The sequence below is a fragment of the Pholcus phalangioides genome, unplaced genomic scaffold, assembly GCF_987345545.1.
Source record: "Pholcus phalangioides strain wild (caught in Gottingen) unplaced genomic scaffold, Ppha-v1.0 ptg000039l_1, whole genome shotgun sequence".
Classification (NCBI taxonomy): Eukaryota; Metazoa; Arthropoda; class Arachnida; order Araneae; family Pholcidae; genus Pholcus; species Pholcus phalangioides.
Genome location: NW_028301625.1, coordinates 19,180,620 through 19,200,769, shown reverse-complemented (window position 1 = coordinate 19,200,769; position 20,150 = coordinate 19,180,620). Strand labels below are relative to the sequence as shown.

General features: G+C 37.5%; 1 protein-coding gene across 1 annotated transcript in view; it reads right to left on the bottom strand.

The window, feature by feature from the left end:
• LOC149065658 (uncharacterized) overlaps nucleotides 1-983 on the bottom strand; it is a 58,661-nt gene extending 57,678 nt beyond the window's left edge. Inside the window, exon 1 of the mRNA XM_089253470.1 lies at nucleotides 925-983. The gene's annotated coding sequence lies outside the window, so the exon portion shown is untranslated. The remainder of the gene's footprint in view (nucleotides 1-924) is intronic.
• Between the last annotated feature and the right edge of the window lie 19,167 nt (nucleotides 984-20,150).

Below are 20,150 nucleotides of genomic sequence, written 5' to 3'. Positions count from 1 at the left end.
AGATCGGATAAAACGAATACCTGGTTCAAGTGCTTGAATGTGTTGAAAAACTAAATAAGATAACTTAAATTATTATAATAATTTAAGTTATTATAAATAACTTAATAATTTTATTATTATAATAATTTAAGTAATGTATTCATTGATCTAGCTTCTGCCACTGAAATATATTACCTGCTGTTACAATTTAAATCTTATGAAGCGAATAATTATTTTTTTTAAAAACTCACTATAAATTAAGCATGCTCACACAATCTACGGTTCACAAATACGAAGGTCAAGCTTTTCCGTAGATTATGTTGAGAACGCACCTGGTCGAAAAGATTGGATTGAGCAACTATCAACTACATCGCTGTCCAATCAATCAATCAATTGTAATCCAACTCCTCCCCGTGAAGTCTGCTGGACCACAAGCTCGTACCAACCCTTTCATTGTGATTTTCAAGTGTCAAAGGAAAAAAATAAGCTTTCCTTGGATATCTGAAGAATAACTTCTCTCTTCAATGGCATTAGATAAAAAAATACAATGGAAGGATTATTCTGTATTATCCAAGGTATAATCAGTTTAAAGTACAGGAATTTCAGAAATCGACAAATCGATGGACAAGTTGGATCGAGAAGAAGACAAAAGTATTTTTGTGTTCAGGAATCAGTGGTAGGTTCAGTGTTAGAATCAGTTCATTGTGAGGATCATCATTACAAAGCATCAAGAGAGAAAATTTTTAACCCATAATATGTAGTTTTTGGACTCTCATGTCATTATACTCATTACTTTTCTCAAAAAAAGAGAAGACTCGCATTCGTGGTCATAAAATCATACCACAGAGCTTATTGTTAACAGTATGAGAATTTCATCGCAAAATATACAGTAATGTCATACATTTCTAACTAATGTTGTGAAAAGTTAGATGATGTGTTTAATACCTTTGTGAAAAACTGATTTTCGTTTCTTGAGAGTCGTTGGTTCAACATGAGATAATCCAATTGACTTTTTCTCAAGGAAGCCACTGTTAAAAAAAGAGAAAAAGAATGAAATGGTTTTGCTCTGGAATCACTGAAGGTCAGTGAGATAATTGTGTACAAAAGTTGTTTTTTTTTTGCTCCTCTTCTGTAACGTAGATTAGAGAGTTGCGTTTTATGTTCCACTTCAGTTTTGTAACCGGTTGAAAACTGGTTGCAAGAGAATCCGTTGTGGCCGAGCAACAACAATAGCAATAATGAAGTTTGTTAGGTTTGACCCTCACTCTTTCTCAACATAGTGATTCGTACACACATGTAAAGTTTTTGGACACCCTATGGTTTCAATCCTCATGTCGCCTCAAAAGTTCCCAATTATTCCTCTAATAGAGAGTTGGCAAAATCATGGATCCTAAAAGGGAGAGGCTGAAAGAGCTTAAGCCTGATGGGTCCAGAGATCAATATTTTATATTATCTGAAATTTTTAATTCCATAAATTCACTAGAAATTCCAATATAAGGGGTCAAAATAAGCACCGATTAGTGACTCGATGGAGATACCTCTTGTCACATATATGTTATTGCCAATAAACATTGAATAGATATGAGTCACAACCCCGGAAAAGGGCACAAAATACCATCGTTTAGAACGGATAGATAAAGAACGAACAACTCAAAGGAGTCAGCTAAAAATTCCCATCAAAAATCCCCTCCTGGGGCCTGACAAGTCCGAGGATGGGCGAATATTGTTATTTATTTATTTTTAAATAAATTTTGTAGAGGGGCCCGGCTCCAAGATGTGGGGCCATATATCCTAGTATGCGTGCAATTGAGGAATGTGTACGAGGTGCATGTACGGTTAAGTAATAGTATGCGTACAATGAGCATAGTATGACAAAAATGATCGAAAGAACTATTGACTAATGGACGGTATCTTATCCTCAAATTTTACGACGTGGTTTGTTTATTTTATTTGATATGTTTTTTATTCATTCCATTTTCTGTTCAAATCCCTATTTTACCGGAGAATTCAAAAGAGGAGGAAAACAAAAAAAAAAGGGCATTTTATTTTCTTTGTATTGAAAGTCACGTTTAGCACACCCAAGACTTTCAAAATTCTGTCGGAATCGTTACCCCGAAGACATTCTTCATAATATAATGCTCTCCCTCTCGAATACAAAAATATTTTCTTTGCTATTACGTAGTATAAAACTACGAATAAAATATGAATTTCATTGCCTCCGAGAAACTCGTTCATTTTTTCCCCGTTTAATGCACATTAACATAATCTGCTAAAGATGCCGCTCGTGCTCACATAAAAACAGTAGAAATGGAGAAAAGGTCATGAACACTTTCTTTTGTGAGAGAGAAAAGCCCTTAAAATACATTGTATTTCACTTTACGTACACCTATCATAATAATAATTGTAGAAAAAAGCATTTTATGACTACCTATAATCCAATTAGCTTTCACTTTTTTTCTTTACAGTGGATTCTTCGAACTAGTCAAATGTCTTGTTAGAAAAAATAGTTATTTTTGATTTGTAGAGTTTTCAGCGTTAAAAGATAGAGAAACTTGACTCTTCAGTCTGAGTTCCTTCTTTGGTATGAGTGTCTGCAGAATCATAAGTTTGGAATCTAAAACTATATTGAAAAAAAATATATTATTAAAAAATCATCACAAATTTTTCAAAAAGAAAACAGAATGAACCTTTGAAAAAAAAGGAAGTGTATAACTCTTCAATTTTTGTACTTACAATAAGAACCTGTATACGTTGACCACCTACGATATAATGTTTTTCCAGCCAACTTCGTGACTTTACCAACTTATGAGTCATCATCAGGAAATTATGAAACTTTAGGAAAGGCTTTAATGAAGGGGTAGGAGAATTTTTGAAATCTCTTTGAAGATCGAAAATCTCTGCGTGGCTTCCGATGCAAAATCACCATGTTTGTAAATAGGAGATTTGGTCCGTTTTATTGCATGATGTAAAGACTCACTAAGAGGGAGGGTTTTCGAAATTCGGCCACTAAAGTGGTCATGAGGGCGCTCAAAGGTTATATGGGACAATCATCGCTGAGCTGAAATCGTCGAAGCTATAAATATGAAATTTGGTCAGTAGTTTTATTTTGTAATGTGAAAACTCACTAACACAATGGATTTTTCAAAATTCATACTGTAAGGGGGGACGGGTTCAAAAGTTATATGGGGCAACCATCGCTGAGCTCTAACCGCTGGAAGCTTTAAATATGAAATTCGGTCGGTATTATATTTTATAATATATAGAGACTCTCACCAAGACGGGATTTCTGGAAATGCAACATCCAAGGGGTTCATGAGGGATTCGAATGTTATTGGAAGGAATCATCGCCAAGCAATTTTCAGATTACCAAATCCACACACCATCCATAGTACCAATATGTCATATCAAAAATGAGTCTAACGCAGGCCGGTAGCCAGAAATTTCATTCAGGGGGAACCAAAGTGATAGAACAATAGATTTGGCCATCTTTTTTTCTTTTTTCGGTCATTTTCTCACATTTCGGGGAAGGAGCAGACCCTCAATTCCCCCCCCCCCCCTGCTACGGCCTTGGTCTAACGCAGTGTTTCCCAAAGATTCGATATTGGAATCGTCCAAGGGGGCGATAGAACCTACTGATTTAACATAGGAATCTATGGGTTTGCTTGAGTTGGGGGACGATGTGAGGAAAAAATTTCTGATGAAGGGGGCGATGGAACAAAATGTTTGGGAGACTATGGTCTAACGTATTATCGAACCGCAACCGTATACTATATACAGAGTGCATAGTTAACAGCACGCACTGCATTTACTGGTGAGCCATTGATCCTAGAGTCATACTTCCAGTAAGAAAAATATCCAAATAACGCGTAGAACTCAGATACTTCATTCATGTTGCAAGGGATAGTTATTAAAATATAAAAATTAACTTTTTATACGGACACCCTGTCCTCAAAAACCCAATCCTAAAGAGGTTGCAATGTCACTCCCGATGCCAACAAAAAACTTCCAATTTTTTGAGGGCAATATTCACTGAGATATTCAAATTCAAAAAACGGAGAAAAGTTAGGGGAAAAACAACATAAAAATGTGGGTAAAAAGCGTTTTCCATTAGGTTTTTGCTGTTTTTCCCAACTTTTCTCCATTTTTCGAATTCAAGTAATCGCACTTGGAAATGTGGGATTTTTGGTTGGCATCACACAGAAGAGACAGCGCAACAACTTACCAATTGGGTTTTTGAGCACAGGGTGTCCGCATAAAAGGGTGTTTTTTTATTTAAATAACGATACAACCCCTTGCTACATGAATGAAGTATCTGAGTTTAACACGTTAATTAGACATTTTTTTCTTATTGGAAGTATGCCTTTAGGATCAACGGTTCGCCAATAAAAATCAGTGCGTGCTGTTAGCTATGCAACCTATAGACATTGTACTGGGTCACAAAATTGCCTTCGCACCAGTCCGGGACTTATCTAACACCGACTCTGTGAGTGAATCATTTGATTCTCTAATTATAATGCATTAAAACTCATTTCCTCTCACTGGAAAAAATGGGCTTATGAGACATAACGTATAGGTAACGTAAGGTATTAAAAATTATCAATAATCATGATTATTGTGTATTATATAGCCTCTCTTTTGCTTTCGTGTTAACGAGAGTCAACATGAATACCTAATCCACTTTTGCTTTTCCACCCCAAGTTAAGAATAATAGTCATAAAACTCTACCATTCTTCATGAAATACATAGTTATATGCAACACCTATCAAAAATGCAATTATAATCTTGCATTTCTATTCGGGAAACGCCTTTTTATCCTTAGGAACACAGATAACTCAGAACTTTTCGAAATTTCGTTAAGTAGTTTTTTTAGTTTTTTTTTTTTCTTTGCCCTTTATATAAATTATCTCATTCTTACTTCAATAATTGCAGTAACTTGCACCAGACATTAGAAGATCTACATTCTCTTTCATAGTGTTCGATTGTCCGATTTTTAAGAAATAAAAATGCTGAATGTCGAGAGAAACATAGTATTTTAACATGCACTTTTCTATTGTTAACACCCACACATTCATATAATGCAAGTATTACAATATAATCTGCGTTTCGCATTGTCAATCTTTTAACCGTTTCGAAAATTCAGTTCTAGAGTAAAAAGATATTTTGCGCATAATGATGATACATGAGTAGTACTTACTTGTAGCGGGCTGTTGGGCCGTCGTGTAGGGATGTGAACCGGTTCATTAGATTATTTTTACCGGCAATTCTTTTATGAAAGGAAAGAGCGAGTCCAGCTTTTTGGTAACAACCAACTTGGCTATGTAGAGGTCAGTGGGAAAGGCCAAAATATGAAAAGTGGAAAAACTAGACGCGCCAAAGATACGGAAGTGAAAGCGAAGTTCAAAGAACAGTTAGGCCAAATTTCAAATATTTTCCACATACTCTATCTTTTTTCTTATTTCATCCATCTTTAAGCAGCAAATAATTATACACACTGAAGGTGTTTCGATAACCCGTAATTTTCTGTCTGATCAGTGCTCATTCATAACATTGTTGTCTTTTAAATAACGTTATTGAACGTTGTCATATTTAAACCATGTGTTTAATAATGAATCATTTAATTTTGTTGTTGTTTTATAATGAACGCTTTCAGTGGCAGTTTGATGGATCACAAAAAGTTTTGTTCTGTACAATACATTATTATGCCTGTTGAAGTTACTGTAAGTATCGTCACGGGTTCCGTGAATTCGTTTTTTTTTTTTACAATACTGACATTCACTGAGTCAGATCATTCACTTTTTGGCCCCCTTAGTAGGGATAGGGAAACAGTCGTTCATTACATGAACCGTAAATTTGAACGTTACTTTCGTATAAAAGATGAAAAAGAAAATAAAAGGTGGGGGGGGGGGGGTTACATTGGTGAAAAGCTCCCTTATTCTGCCCAACAAAGAAAACATTCCCTTCGCTGATCTTCAGATATCTGAAACATTGACCCCTGAGATCGTACTTGACATAACTAGATGCAATGGCCGCAAGAGAAAAGCTTCAAATTGAGAACAACAACAAAAATTTACTCTTATATCTGGATAATAATGTGACCATTGTTCCGCTGTATGGCTGATGTTTCTTGTAAGTAAGAATAGACATGATGTGACAATCACTAGACTGCGGTTTAATGTGAAATAAAAGAACGCAGACCATGTTGGCGGGTGAAAGATAATGAATTACGAAGAGTTTAACCGTTCTGGGTGAAAGCTCATGTTCAATTCAATGCAAAGTACGTACGCATTGTTGGTTTCGTGTTCTTCGGGTGCATCAAGAAGCAGTGTTTTTACAATTTTGCCTTTTAATTCCTTCCAGATGTGAAATATCAACCAAAAAAAGTGCTTTCGGTAATGAAATGGTGATATTTTCCCCTCTTGATCTGATTCAGAATGTGTGTACTCTAGTTTCTCTAATAGACAGCGATGATGTTGATGAGACATTGCTGTTGAAATTCTAGATTTATTTTGTATATGGACGAGATATTCATCATATGTGTTTATAGTGACCAGTGGCTTCCGGGCTTTAAACATTTTCAATAGGCATGACCGCATCAATTGTGTAAACCGTTCCACATCGTAGAACCTTGGCATCTGATTTGAATTCCAAACCCTGAATGTATTATAGATATGGTTCTCTTTGCACGTGCAATGCGTTCAGTATATATGGCCTTATGTATGAATATTCTCCGTGGAATTATTAATTATTTGTGTACTTCTATTTTTCTTGACCCTATTCTTCTTCGGTATATGGTCACGTACATCACACGAAAAACGACCTGTTTTTTTTTCAATAAGCCATTTCGTTCAGCCCAACATATTAGATATTCAGCGAAATAGAATTTCAAAACATCCCTGATTAGCATATACGCTTTTTTCCTTCGTGATTCGTTTGTATAATAGATATAAATTGTAGGAGAGAGTATATCTATATGCACTAAAACTCATCCACGTGAGTTTTTATTAGGTCACTAGGTATGACGAACCATTCTCATTTACGAATCAAGCTACAATCGATGAATTCTAAATTGGCTAGGCTAACAGCATTGTTAATAAATCGAAGACGTATTGCTAGAAATCAACTGGTACGCACTAACAGAGCCCATCATTTGTTTTAACTATGGATTTGGTTCTCCCGGGTTTGGTTACGAATTATCTGTTCATCCAGCTGGAACATCTAGGCTAGGCTAACTGCCCAATATAGAACCCCAAGGAGCATTTTTTTTTTATTGTTCTTTACCTAGTGTTTGTTCTTCTAGCTTTCTTTTGTACAATTTTTTTCAAGGCCGTCCAGCATCTAAACATGTTCTAATTGCATTGACGATGATAAGAAGCGGAAGTTCAGATCGTTTCTCGTTTGTAATTGTTCGCGATGGAGTTCTCTCTCTCTCTCTCTTTGTGTGATCCATTATCGTTGCATGGAGCTAACAAGCTTTGTCTGCTTCGTCATCCAACAGTACCATCAAAAGAAGGTTAGCGCTAAAGAATACACAGCGACGTCGTGATCTGTCACTATCAACGTGTTGATATCTTTAGTTGATCTGAATGAGCTGATGTTACGGTGATATCATTCTCACTCATCAGGGCTTTGGGAGAAACAATTTTACTCCCGAGGGTCAAACATTTTTCCTGCTGACCCACACACATTTTGCCAATTGTCCTCATTACATTGATATGACATCGTTTACTTTGATTCAAAAAACGATGAAACTGAATCAAAAGCGAGATTAGCGATCTCATCATACGATAATAGCTCTACATATAAAAAGATCACATTGTCCAGTGTTCATCTTCGAATGTGATGGTCATCGTTACTGACGAGTGGGGTGACTATAATTAAATGTCTGTTTATATAAGTACAATACTATTAAATTACTGAATAAGTCGGGCCATACACAGACCGTTAGATCGAAAATACCAAGCTGCTATAACACACCGTGTTCATATTTAATTTTAAAATTATATACCATTACCTATATCCACAGCAAAATGAACGCTTTGTGGACAGATGAAACCCATTTCTACCTGCAATGTGCTGTCAATCCGTTCCCACTGCGACCTTCACCAGGCCCGTCTCAAGAGCATTATCAGGACTCATCATCCACCTTGAATCCTGCGAACGACTCGGCCGCAGAAGGCGCCAACTGAAGGGGCCGATTTTTTAGGGGGATTTTTTACGGTGTCAACTGAACAGGGGCGATTCTTATCACCAAAATATTATTCACTTATACACTTGAAAAATGTCCAGAGCTGGCCTTGAGCAAAGGGATTTTTCTGAGGCCCTAAATTTCTAAATGCCTGCCTACCAATTTACATGCTCCCTTCTTGAAAGCATGCATTGCGCACCACATCCACAGCATTATCACCGATTCACTCGCATCTGTTGTAGAAAACATGCAGTGATGTGTCTGTAAATTTTAAAATCATGCGGTCTCAGTCGAATTGTCATTTACTTTAGCAGACTATTGTTTCCCTTCTGTTAGCGAATTTCCCCGTGTGTGACGAATAAAGCGGCGGTACATTTTTGAATTTTTGATGTGCTGTAATTCTTTCTACTTCTTAAAACAAAATCCTATTACTTCAGGAGTATTCGTGCAAATTTTGAAGTCGTTCTGACCAGTGGTTCTTACTTTAAAGCATTTTGAAAATCGCAACTTTAATTATAATCAAACTTTTCATAATATAAGTCCCGTTCCTTTAGGCTACAGCCCAGTTAACGTCCTTCTTATGAAGGCCATGCATAGATGAAGCCTTAAAATCCTCAAGCTTGGCTGGCTCTAACTGTGATGGTAAGTTTTTTCGCTCCTCAAACATCACAACACCCGTTAGTAGCTTCTCCAGCAGCAATAACAAGTAATGAATCAATTAACACTGATTTAACCCTCTTGCCGGCATTTACTATGGAAAGCTTTGGAAAGCCTTGTGGAAAGCTTTTATTTTAGCACCCAGACATTTTGTAAAGCTGATATTCCTCGAGATGAAACACATTTTCCTATTTCCTTTACTTTGCACTTGCTGAAAATCCGAAGAAAGCCTACTTCATAAAAATTGGTATGCCATTTTACTGAAGATTTAGTGATTTCGGCTATGCCAGGGAAAGGTGCTAATTGCCCTAATTAAAGATTAACAAACTGATATGATAACACGCTATGCAGTAGTCTATGCTATATATACTAGTGCACGTAAAAAAACCAATCGTCATTCATGGCATAGATCTCTTGCGTATGTGGCACAACATACAGAAGTAAGATAACATGATTCTGTGAAAATCCAACTTGAGATCTAGTTATTGTGGTCAGTCGTTTAATTGATCAAGAAAAAGCTAAATCTTTTTCGAGGCTTATTTACCGCTCTATCGATCCCTATTACTTAATCAGGAGAGATGAATTGATCACAGCGATCTCTCTCTCTCTCTGTCTCTCTCGGTTCACTTTCACATTTATTTCCATGTGTGTCATACAGTTTTGAATATAAATCCTCTTATACATAAAACATAATAATCCGTTATCATGGCTGAGAAAAAAACATACAGAGAGCGAAAAAAAACCCGATTAAAATAAAATTAAATATTCCTTCCCTCAAAAAATGTTTCAATTCAAACATGCTAAGACACATTTCCTATAGAATGTCGGAAATACTTATGTGTTTTTTCCCCTGGAGTTCGGCATTTTATTTTCCTACGAGAGATTCATTTGAAATTCATTTTTTTGTGTGATTCTACGGATTATAACGGATTATTAAGAACTAAAAAAATAAATTCCTGATTTACGGGGGTTTAAATCTACACAAGATATGTAACATTTGATCCGATTTTAGTTATCGTTCGGGAGTGCACACACACAAAGGCATTGCTGTGAATGCCCTCTTGCGCGTATTGCATATATCCTTCTTATAAAGCATTAACCCTACGATGGACTTTCGTGATGTCCAGTTAAAACATACATTCTTAACCCAACGTCACTTGATGTGGTCAGCGAGCTCTAATCTAACATGATAATTAATTACTAAAAATGTGACTGAGTTTGAAAAGTTTGAAACAACTACTAGTTAAGCTGAAGTAGTTCGTTAAGAGACCTTCTTTGCTATATATATAATCTAAGCTCTTCTTTCAATCGGGCATCCTGATTCGGACTTTTGTGATTATTTTCACTATACATGTCCAACGCCATCGGTGAAAACTGCATCAACGAAGATTGGAGCTGTATAACTAAGCTTTCAACTGTGTCAAACGAAGATTAAAAACTAGTCAACGGAGGTTGATTCCACAGAAAATAATCATCATAGCTTAAAAAAAAAATCTAATTGCGTGCCATTTAAAGTTTTTAGAGAAAATTAAAATTAAAAACTATTTCACGTTTCATTCAGACTCGTAAACCGTCACAAAATTGCTTTTAAGGCTCGCTCTCTCTTCAAAAGGTTGAGCATCTCTGAATCGAGGTATTTATGGATACGTGGGGATCGAATTCCGAATGTTCACATGGACGTTTTTCTCTCGCGTGTTTTGTAAAAATAATTCACACGCTGTATGTGCATTCTTAACATTGCGAGGCTTTTGGATTTAAAAAGTTGATTGTCACTGATACCATGTCTGTAATTTAGCTAAGATTGACTTCAATTGAAGTCACGCTGAGAACCCCGAGAGGAAGTGAATAAATTGCAACATCAATAAAACATCAGCAAAACAGAAAGTTGTACTCGTGTATACGCATAACCACCAGATGAAAGCGCAAACATTAGTTTAAATGGGGGAAAATAATTCAACGAGCTGCATTCCTATTATCGTTACAACGAAGTAGTAAATGGAATCTATTATTTCCCCTTCATTGAAGGAAATGAAATTTCGCACAGATTCACGGTAAAAAAAACAAAAAAAACAACTCAAAATGAATGTATTCCATCGAAGCCAATGTCCTTTAAATAATAAATTAACGCGGAAGAACCAGAAGACATTTGGGTGACAAACTAATTTCAGTTATGGTTCAAAAAAAGTACAGCCCTAGGTGAAAAGAACAGAAAAGAAAAACAGCTCGAAGGTTGAGAAGCGTCGCCCGCTTCAACAGCAGATGGAAAAAAACAGTAAAAGAGAGAGACATCCATATAGTATATAGACAGGGAGATTGAGCTCCGGATCACTGCCCAAGACGGTAACGTGCTGTATCATCCTTTCAGCACATAGGGATGCTAAATCGTGAGAACGAACTTCTCTCCTTCAGAAATACAAGATCAAAAATGAGTAAAAAGAAGTTGAAAACCATTCGGTTTGGACATTTATTCATCCGTCCGTTGCTGATTTTGATAATGCATCACGTGGGACAAATCTGATAATGGTGATCTCTTTCTTCGTTGTAACACAAATACTGTCGGGATTTCAGTCGGGAATCTAGGCGATAGAGAGATGCTCCAGACGAACTTGAATATGATTGCAGCATGGGCTAGTGAACGGAGCATTACCTTTATTGTTGATGAGTGCGTGGTCGCTCATTTTGGTTCGAACAACCCACGAGTTGAATGGTATTGTTATCCTGGATGTAACTAGAGGCACAGATTTGGGAATTCTTATTGACGAGCGGCTTAAGTTTTTTTGAACATTGTTCAGCGGTGATCAAAAAAGTGAATAGTCGCAAACTATAAATAGAACAAAATGAAATCAGAGTTTGTAAAAGCAGTTATTTTTGGCGAAAATTCAGAATTGGTGGATACAGACTTTTGTGAAAATTTGATTTTGCAGAAAAAATCCTATAAGGCGACATTATCTCTATTTACAGGATATTTGCATTTAATGGGGAACTTCAAGCGTTAAGAGATTGGTGAAGTGAAAAATCGAATTGTCACCAAAACCTATTAAAATTAATTCGACGAACGCAGATTTCAGTGATGTATTGCAAAACAAGGTAAATAAATAGAGATACAGAAATATATATTAAAGTTCATACTTGTGATCCAATTACCCAATAAAATTACAAGTGCCAAGAGTATGTACATATGAATATTTGGGAATAACAATCCAACACGAGACTTGAAATGGAATAGATACTGTGATAAACTAGCAAAAAAGAAAAACTTCGATTCAAATCAGTCATTTTCTATATAAACTAAAAAGCTTGATCGACGACAAAATTTTGAAAGATGTTTTTTTTATATTCTTGGGTTTTCTCTTCTATAAATTATGGACTTTGTGCATGGGGTGGAGCCATGGGCAGAGATACGGGGGGCATTGCCCCCCAGTGTCAAAGGTCGAATCGTCTGATCTAGTGTATATGTGTATATATGAATTGACATCATAATCATCATCGTGCGCGCCCCCCCCCCCCAATAGCAATAATGACCATGCCCCCAGACTTTCAAGTCTATCTCCGCCTACGGGCGGAGCCTATTAGAGCAATATCCAAAAGCTGAACAATATTTACAACAAAATAAGTGGCATGATAATACTGTTACAGACAGATAGGGAAAATCGCAAATAATATCCACTTCATACTCTAAATATTAATCAGCTATAAATTTATAAAATAATTAACTTTGTAACACGAAACACCGACTGGTTATCTTTGAAAACAGGCAGAGCACCAATAAGAATTAATCATGCTTTTGAAGTGCCAAAAACGAATAAATATATATTTCAAAAGAGCTTTTCCTCCACTTCTCTTCCAAATTAATGAATAAATTTGAATTAAAAATTAAACCACCAGGTGTGTGTGTGTGTGGCAAATAATACCTTCAATAAAATCCATGGGCCCCCACATCCTGGAGCAGGGCCCCTAGGCTGGGATCTTTTGCGGGCCCCCCGACCAGACTTTCATGGGCCCCTTCATGTTGAATTTATAGCATGAAAAAGCAAAAAATTCTGAAAATTGTCCCGGGCCCCAGGGCTGGAGCCTTGTCAGCCCACCCCTTGTGGGGGCCATGATAAAATCCAAGTGTATAATTGTGCAAAAAAATATTTTAAATTATGAAAACGTATTAACATATAATTTATGTGTATATGTATGTGTTTAGTTACTGTACAGAATTGAATGTTTTTGTATATTTATACATTTGTATGTATATCACACTGTTACGTATATGTACCTGAATGAGCAATTTTTTTTTTTCATGTTTCTAAGGCAAAAATTATAGAATTGATAATTATTATACACGCATAATACTCAAATATGTTACGCACTTGATCTATCGAACGGCGGCGGTGAATGTCAATGTCAATTATTTAATATTTTTGACCTCCTGTAAAGACGGTTGTCCCTTGGGGGCATATAATGTACGTGCTCGATGTTATTTTCTTTGTTGTTTTTTTGTTCTTTCATTGTTCGTTTAATTGCCACGTTCTATGTGAATGTTCATATGACTAAATTTCTCTCTCTCTCCTGAACCAGAACAACTATATGCTTTGTTGTAGGCTCTTTCGAAAGCTGATAAAATGGACCAGTTTTTGGTAAATTTGTCCGATTGTAGCTAGAAGAATGCAGCATTGGCAATGAAAAATTTCTTCAACAATTCGATTTTGAACTTTCGTCTATCACCCGCTTCCGTTTATCAGAGAACATGTCAAGTGTGTGATGTCAATGTCAAGTGTGTGTGTGTGTGTGTGTGTGTGTGTGTGTGTGTGTGTGTGTGTGTGTGTGTGTGTGTATATGTCGGTAGAAGTTCATCTTACCTACACCCGAGGATTCAAGGTGCTTCATTCTTTCGGCACGCGTGACGCGGGTTGGCCACCCCTGGTATAGAATGTTCATCATTCTTGCAATGCTTTATGATATTCATTGTCCTCAGTCATTCTTCCTGAACACAAAACGGTTATAAATTTTTTGGTTTCATCTACTCTAAATCATGAAGTTGACTATGGAAAAAGCAAGGGAGAAAGACATCGTTTAATGTAAGGTGAGGTCTCGCTCTGCCATTGAAATTAAAATGCAGGTCAATAGGTATCAGAAAACTGATGTTTTCTCTCCAACCACTTCTAATCAGTATTATTCGTCCTCGACGTTGCCGTTTTTTCTATATGTAGCCTAGTTTTGCTGAATTGAGATATATTTAAGAGACCATGAGTTAAAAAATCGAATAAATCATCAGATAAATGAGAAACAGCCTGTTTCTTTTTGAGATGACGTTTGAACCACTTAACTTCGCGTGTAGGTGATGAGAGAGGTTTTGTTTAGTTAGAGATCTTTTTGTCTTTTGTTGTATCCATTGACATGTTTGCAAACCTTTATGACCTTACGGTTCACACTAGTAAAATAATAGTCAGCACTGCCCTCAATATTTTTTTTTAAATTAGCATTTTTAATTCTGGATAAGGTTTTTAACCGTTTGTTATTTATCTAACTCTTATTCTTTCCACTTCCTTCCTCGTTTTCTCTTTCTAAATGAGTTTTAAGTATAGATAACCGTTAAACCTGGCCCCATTGCCAAAGCGGAGTATCTTCAATCCTTCATCCTCATCATAAGCCAAACATTGTATACAAAATTTAGTGAAGATTGGTCAAAACGGGTAGATTAGTAAGAGAGAAAGCGCTCGCATGTATCCATAGATATACTGTATGTGACTAATTTGCGGTGTGAGGCTTACGGGACCTTAGCTCTGGGTTCCGGAATGAATCTTGTTATTTTATGTTTTTTTGTGTGTTTACGTTAGAAATTTACTAGTGAATTTCCAATGAAAAATCCTAGCGTGTTAATGTCGTAGGTTTCAAACAAGAAGTGGTGGACTTAACCCTCTAAGTGACAATTAGAAATCACTAAACCCCCTTTTTCAAAATGCCGTATCTTTTTTAATGAAGTAGAGGTTTTCTTCTGATTTTCAGCAGGTGCAAACTAAGGGGTACAGGAAAAAGTTTTTTCCATTGAAAATCATTTTTACAAAATATCTGAGCTTGTCAGTGCTAAAATAAGAGACTTTTATGAAAACGTGATATTTCGTCAGTGCCGCTTAAAGAGTTAATTTACCTGCAGATCCACCAGAATATAATGAAAAGACATCGTCACTGTCAAAAATTCCTATTTCGATCACCTACGACATTGAAAGATCACCCCTGTCTTTAGAAATACACTTCGAAATAACAAAAATTATGCTGTTCAGCAGTGTTTCTTAACGTTTTTGCCCTTGTGGATCCCTTGCAATAGTATTCATATTCCCTGGCAGTATTTTTTGACTTTTTATCACCCATGCCCCCCTTTGGACTACATTTCATCCTCTTGCCTTCCCCAGTCTTAACAAGTTACCCCCTCCCCACCATCAAGGAGTGAGACCCTTTCTTCTTATTGAATTAAATTTTTCGATAAACTTATAGTGAACAAAATTTTTATAAATAAAGTCAACATCCAGTCCCCTGAGCTGGAGCTCAGTGAGATTCCCTCTTGTCCTTGTTATATGTAGGGCCGACTCAAAAATATGGATAACATCTGAGTACTACACAGTGGGGCATTTACGGGAGGCAGCGGACTATAGCCCACAATGGCAAATTCAGAGGGGTGGTAAATTTGAGATAGTAGTGTCCAAGAAAGTTTGTAGAAGGGGGAAGGCCAGCAAAATTTGCATAAATCTCAATAAATATGCCTCTGCCCAGACAGCAAGGACTAAAGTTAGTAAGTAACCAAAACAGTAAATTAGAGAGTGTGTGAGCATGGGAGTGATCAAAAGAATGACTCACACAGGTGTACTTGCAGGAGTGGGGAGGCCAAGCGGGTTACAGCACAGGGTGGCAAATTCGAGTAAAGAGTAGTCAAGAAAATTAGACTAGAATGGGAGAAGAGAGCGGCAGAATTCGTGCAGCCCGCAGGCGGTAAAACCATAAATGCGCCTCTGGTACTACACGTTATTTGGAAACTAATTGTAAGTATGTCTTTAGGACAGTGGTTCTCAACCTTTTTCGACTCACGGAGCCCTTTTTGGGGAGAAAGTCTATGGCGGAGCCCCTTGGGGCTAATTTTTTTTTCTTTCATCAGAGTTATTGATTTATTTTTATTATTTAAAAATATCTGTAATTATTTTTTTTCTAATTTACTGTTTTTTCTCATTTTCTTCGGTGGCCGCAAAGTCCCTGGAGAGTGCTCGCGGAGTCCTAACGGCTCCGCAGGGCACCGGTTGAGAACCACTGTTCCAGGACATAGTTTCTCAAACTTTTTGCTCCATCGCCCTTTTCTTCAGAAATTTTTTTCTCTCATCATCTCCAAAGTGAAAACATAGGATGCTATGTTATACAGGTAGCTTCTATCGCCCTCCACCCCGGACCATTCCATCTCCCACCAAAGGGGGGGGGCGATATTGTCCACTTTGGGAAACATTTCTTTGGATATCCCAAGACCCACCACCAATGTAAGGAAACAATTTTATACTACTATTCAATACATTTTTTCGCGGAACCTTCAAGGATACCTTGAAGCATCGTTTCTGAATCTTTCTGAACTCGAGGACCAGTAAAATGTCTGAAAAAATTCGACGGGCCAATAACTTCTTGGATGAGTAGAGTGACCATATAACCTGTATTTTATGGAACACTCCTGTACTTTTGGTCGCACTGACTTTTTTTTAAACGATTGTCCCGTTTTTCCAACGAATCTTACTTGAAATTGCAATCTTTACTGAAATCGTGTGAATGAAGATAATTTTCATAACTTATGAGTTATATTACGATAATTAAGGCTCTAATAATATAATAATATATGCACACACATACCGTATTCCCCGCATTAGCCGGCACACCGTAAAACTCGAGGGACACCAGCTTTTTGAACGTGTGGGTCTGGTGGGTTCTCGGCATCCCGAGAAAAGCGAGGTTTAATAAGGATCACACTATCCAACGTGGCCAATTGAATGGAATAAAGATACTTAAGAATTTTCCAGAACGTGTAACTCGAATTTCCCGTCATGCTGGTCTTCAACGCTGTTTTCGGGCATGCCGACTAATGCTGGGGAATACGGTAATTATATTCATTTTTCTATATTTGTCATGTTCAACGTTTTTTCTGTGAACTATATTTCAATTTACTGTGATTTACACAGTAACCCTTTATATTTCATCTATTGGTAATTTTTCAGCAATGTTAGCTAAAATTTGTGATTTTGTGGACTTGTGACAATCTTCTCAGTGACAGTTGACTATGTCCCGTATTTTACCGATTGGGATCTTAAATAAGGTTTCCCGTATTTTTCGCATTAGAATATGATCAAGTCCCGATGGATATTTTTTTCGTGAAATGCATTTTTGGGTACTGTGATTTTCAGCAGGCAGAGCCGCAACTGGGACTGGGGGGGAAGAGGAGCACTGGACTAGAAAAAAGGGGGGGGGGGTGCCGAATTCACCCTTTTTTTTGTAACTGCCCCTTCTCCACATTATACGGAAGCGCCAAAATGCGTGCTGACAAAGTATTCAGTTACGGCCCTGGCGCGCAACAGGAGCCCTTTATTTTCTCGCCCTTCATAATTTTAACAATAATTAACAAATTCGTCGTAAATTGCAATTTTTTCGGTTGCAATTAGTGATACCCCTCTTTGGGATCATAATTTGCTGCATTTTCCTCGATGAGATGTGGTTAACCTTAAGTATAAAGATGTGATTTTTAGTTGAACTTGCAAGGATATTACTAATATCGATTACAACGATTCAATAATTTTTCATTAAGAATAAAATTATAGAGTCTGCCTGCGGATCACCCATGCCATTGTCGCGGACCACCTCTGATCCACAGATCATAGACTGAGAAACGCTGCCTTAGGAAAAACCAGTTGGGAAACAATGTTAATGTGTATGAGTGAGCTGTGTAGAGTTCTCTTGTGCGAAAATCGACCGAAGGGCACCACTCGGCTTCATATCCATCATGTAAAACAAGGGTGCTCAAACTTTTGAAGGGTGCGGGGCACTTCATTGGTTTGAAAACGTGTCGCGGGTCACTCAAGTGGTCTGTAAATGTGCAACGGACCACTTAATGTGTTTTGTGAATGTACCGTGGGCTGCTTAAGTAGTCTGAAAATGTGTCGCGAACCACTTAATTGAAATGAGGATGTGTCGTGCGCCACTTAAGTGATCTGTAAATGTGCCCCAGGTCACTTTAGTGATCTGTAAATATGCCACGGTCCTCATTAGCGATGCGGAACTGCATCGCGTATCACTTAAGTGATCTGGTAATGTACCGCTTAGTTTATTCTTACAAAATCAGGTTTGAGATTACGGGCCACATTTGTCCTGCGGGCCCAGGTTACTTTGAAGGTCACATTTGTCCAGCGGGCCATGGGTTGATCGCGTATAATGTAAACGGTCACGTTTTCCACCCAACGAACACAATCAAAATCCCAAAAAGAAGCCCCTAACGCCAAATCTTCTTTAAATCCCCTATTATTATCATTATTACACTGAAGGAAACCAAATATAACTACTTTTAAAAACCAAAAAAAAGGGGGAGACTTATTTTCATTTCCTACTCCATTAGCTACGATTAAGATCACAAAGGATTTTCATCTAATTACCAAGTGAAGCTTCCAAAAAAAAACACGCTATAATCAGGAGTAAAATACTAATTAGATGAACAACAGCTGAGATTTTCTCCGAACGAATGCCTCGTATTCGAGTAATGAATGGATTTTTCCGAAAAACAAACGCAAGGAAGAGATTAGTGGACTTTGGAAAAAAGAAAGATGGGAGTGTGAGTCTCAGTAACGCTTGAATTAGGTCAATCTCGTGATTCAAAACACAGTCGCTGACCCATGAGTTAGTTCCATTCCACAACACCACCATTCGCTTCTTCATTCCCCAACAGAGGAAACACGTTTTTGCTGTTTTTGTGTGTCTGTGCGTGCTTCGCTACCAACACAAAAACCCACCGAGCCATGTTTTTTCTTGTATACTGTAGTGGGACCTCGTTTATACGACGTTCAAGAGGTTTGATCATATCATTTTTGTCGCACCACGGTCATTTTCTGCACGCGAGGGCCAATTAGACTGGGACCTACAATTTATTGCCGATTCCGTACGGCAGTCATTTTTTTTTTTAATACTCGTCGAGAGGTTGGTGCGCTAACCAGCGCCGTCTTAACGCATGGGCATCAAGGTGGGCTCTCAGGTGGGCATCAAGAGAATTAGGGCCTCGTAAAAATTAGAACCGGTTGATTTTCGAGAATTTTCCAGGTAGGGGCCTCAGGGTGTATCGACAGTTCTGCACGGTGCATTTCCGCACATGGAGAATTTGGGGACGATTCCGCACAGTCCATTTCCGCACTTGCGAAAACAAAGGTCCTTCTTGTCTTTCTTTTTCTGGAAAGGACTGAAGTTATAAGGGGATTGTATCTCCTCATGAAATTGTGCCACTGAAATCATCTTTGATTCGTGCTTTTTCAGCTAATTTCTCATAATTTTAAGCAAATATAACAAATATATAAGAAAACACCCTTTAATGGGTGAATACATCATTATTGTATATGCTAAAATATATATTCACTTTAATTTTACCCTAGATCAGAGCAACAGAAAAAACTCCAAATCACAACGCTTCCTTCTGAGGCTTGCATAGTAAAATATTGTACGACCTTTTTTTTTTCTACGCAGTGCACTACATGAAATTAATTCAATAAATTCTTCAAAAAGCAGAAGCAAGGGCGTAGCCAGAAGTTTCGTTCGGGGGGGGGGGGAACACTTTCATTTCGGGGGGACCAAAGTAATAGAACAATAGATTTAGCCATCTTTTTTTCCCCTTTTTTCGGTCATTTTCTCACATTTCGGGGGGACCAGACCCCCTAGTACCCCCCCCCCCACTACGCCCTTGGGCAGAAGGGTAGAGGTGAATAATTTCCCCCCCCCCGTGTTTACTATTTGCGCCCCCCCCCCTTCCCGTTCGAAGAACCTGTATCCGCTTACGGCAATATCCATAGCATAACTTCAACTTTGACACATGGACACATTTCTCTTCAAATCGAGATGAGTTCTATTGTATGGCAGAAAACTTCAAACATTTCTAAAAATCTTAAACATTTACTATATTAATCCGTATATGTAACTCTGAAACTGAAAATTTCACTGATATTTTTTAGGGGTTTTGATTTGTTTGCAAAATTTTTACAATAGACTCCGGCGATACGCTAGTACGACCGGTCCAGTAATCCGGCGTTAATAGGCATGGTTTCTTCGTGCACAGATGAGGAAATCATGT